Source organism: Ricinus communis, chromosome 3 (assembly GCF_019578655.1).
Source record: "Ricinus communis isolate WT05 ecotype wild-type chromosome 3, ASM1957865v1, whole genome shotgun sequence".
Classification (NCBI taxonomy): Eukaryota; Viridiplantae; Streptophyta; class Magnoliopsida; order Malpighiales; family Euphorbiaceae; genus Ricinus; species Ricinus communis.
Genome location: NC_063258.1, coordinates 1,895,439 through 1,898,436, shown reverse-complemented (window position 1 = coordinate 1,898,436; position 2,998 = coordinate 1,895,439). Strand labels below are relative to the sequence as shown.

The following is a 2,998-nucleotide window of genomic DNA, read 5'->3' as shown; positions in this document are numbered from 1 at the left end:
CCATAGTATGTAAAGGAGTTGGGAAGCAACATAATAAGTACAAAAAGGAAAAGAGATAAATATGAAGAGATACCGCCTTACTCATCCTGCTGGGCTGGTGGCGGTGGTGGAGGTGGTGGTGCCTCGACTGCTGGTGGTGGTGGTTATACTGGAAGTGGTGCATTATCGGCTGCTGAGGGTGAAAAATACTCGTCAAAACACTCAAATGGCATATAAAACTCAAAATCTAAATGAAAATAAAAACTAAAACTAAGAAAATATTCCAAACCCAATGATCAAAATATCAAAAACATAAAACAAAAGTTGGGGTGCCTCCCAAAAGCGCTTTTTTCGAGTTATTTAGCTGGACTCGTTGACCACTCCCTTCATACGGGTTTAATTTGCGTTGCGGTTGAACTGTAAATTTATGGATATCGTCCATAAAAATCTTGGGTAAGCAATAAGTATGGCTGATCCCTAGAATATCAGCATTCTTCCAGCAAAGGCCTTTTGATACTTCCTTAGAGAGGGCAATGTCATCTCCCTCACCTCGGGTGTCAAGTCTGCTGCTGAAATATTAGGCAAACTGTTGTCTTTGTCGAGATATGCATAGTCGCTATGCTTTGAGAGCTCTTTCAACTTAATAACCGGCGGTTCCCCAATTGATGGCCTCAACTTTTGCACACCTACTCTATCAATTACAACAAACTTATTATCCTTTTCTCTTAGCTCATTTGCTAATAAAAATTCAAGCTACTCTAACACTTTCTCATTTGACAGTTCATGCTCATCTTCAATTGGCAAAGTAACTTGTAGAGGGTCTTCAACCAACATTTCCTGTAAATGTGTCTCAACAACATCATCAAATATATTAATAGAATACACAGTATCATTATTATCTAAAGAATGTTTCATAGAATTATTCAAGTCAAATGTGCTAGTCTCATCCCCTACCCTAAGTTCAAGCTTTCCATCACAAACATCTATAATTGCCCCAGATGTTGCAACAAAAAGGTTTACCTAGAATTAAAGGTACACTACTCTCACCATCCATATGTAAGATCACAAAGTCAACAAGAAATATGAATTTATCCACTTTAACAAGCACATTCTCTACAATACCCCTAGGATACTTGACTGATATATCAGCTAGTTGTATACTCATCCTAGTAGGTTTTGTCTCTCACAACCCCAACTTAGTAAATAGGTTATACGACATTACATTAATGCTAACTCCTAAATCAGCTAAAGCATCACTAATAGTTAAGGGATAGTAAACTCCATGGATCATGTTTCTTTCCTGGTAACTTATTCTGGAAAATCACCGAACATTCCTCGTTTAGTGTCATGAATGCCAAGTCCTTGAACTTGATTTTGCTGCTAAGGATCTCCTTTAAAAACTTTACATATCTAGGCATCTGCAAAATAGCTTCAACAAAAGATATGTTTATGTGCAGTTGTTTAAATACATCAAGAAATTTACTAAATTGATGCTCCATTTGCGCCTGTTTCAACCTAGCAGGGTATGGAATTTTGAGCTGGTATTCCTTTAGTAAAATCTCATTTTCCTCTTCCTTCTCTAGTTCCTTCGCCTCGTTATCTTCAACCTTTTTATTTGAATCTACCTGCACATCAACATCATTATGAAAAACAGGAGAAGAACTAGGAATATACTTACTTGACCATAAAGTGATTGCATTCATATGCTCTCTCGGGTTGGACTCTGTATTGCTAGGCAATCCCGGTTGTCTCTCAGCCAACATCTTAGAAATCTGGCCTATTTGATTCTCCAAGTTCTGAATGGAGGCCTATTGATTTCTAAGAGCCCCGTCCGTCTGTTGGAATCTGGTCTCTGAAGTAGACACAAATCTTCACCATCAACTCCTCTAAGTTAGGTATTTTCTCTTGAGTCTGAGAAGACTGAGGTGGGAGAATAGATTGTTACGGCTACTGATATAGTCGCTGAAACACTAATGGCCCCTAGTTGTTGTTGTTCCTCCATCCGAAGTTCGAATGATTTCTCAACTCAGATTATAAGTGTTGCTATATCGGTTGTTCTACTGCCTAGGCTAACTCCCCATATAGTCCACTTGTTCATGGTTAGATGAAGAAGAAGCAAACATACCTCCCGACATACAGTTACTACTGAAATGTGGGCCACCATAAGAATCACAACTTGCTTGAGCTGCTTGGACATGCATATGGAGTTGATCAATTTTTTTTGAATAAAAACTCCATTTAAGCCGCCAAGGCTGCAGTGGCATCCAATTGGTCTACACTCCCTTAACGTCTCGTCCTGCTCCTAGTAGTGTGGCACTAGTAATTGTTTGTGGCCATCTCTTCTATCAAGGTTTGGGGTTGCTCTAGTATCTTGCTATTTAAAGAACCACCTGTAACTACATCTAGCATCTGCTTAGTAACCAAATTCAAACCATTATAAAAAATTTGTACCTGTAACCAGATTGGTAGTCCATGATGTGAGCAGCATCTAAGTAGGTCCTTATATCTCTCCCAAGTGTCGTATATCGACTCATCATCAAACTGCACAAAAGAAGATGTCATTTCTAATTTTAGCAGTTTTAGATAGAGGAAAGTATTTAAACATAAATTTTTCTGCCAAAGAATCCTAAGTAGTGATAGTTTTTAGAGGTAGCGACTGTAGCCACCACTTTGCTCTATCCCTAAAAGAAAATGGAAACAAGCGGAGACAAATTGCATCGTCTCTTGTCCTATTAATCTTGAAGGTATCACAAATCTCTAAGAAACTCGCTATGTGCGCGTTAGGATCCTCATCTAGTAGGCCTCTGAACTGAATTCTTTGCTGCACCATTTGAATCACATTAGGCTTTATTTCAAAATTATTGGCAGTGGCGGCCGGTTTCGTAATGCATGTTCGCGTCCCCTCCAGCGATGGTTTCGTAAAATCATACATCATTCGGTTATTCTCATTATTGTCATTGTCGTCTGCCAAACCTATTGTAGTGTCTTCTGGTTCACTCTCGTCTATGGCTTTCCCAAT

At 38.9% G+C, this 2,998-nt stretch overlaps 1 non-coding gene across 1 annotated transcript; it reads left to right on the top strand.

Annotated features, from left to right (window-relative positions):
- Positions 1-2,446: 2,446 nt before the first annotated feature.
- LOC112536257 lies at positions 2,447-2,551 on the top strand. Its single transcript, XR_003080302.1, has one exon. It is a non-coding gene; the product is annotated as a small nucleolar RNA R71 (small nucleolar RNA).
- The last annotated feature ends 447 nt before the right edge of the window (positions 2,552-2,998 follow it).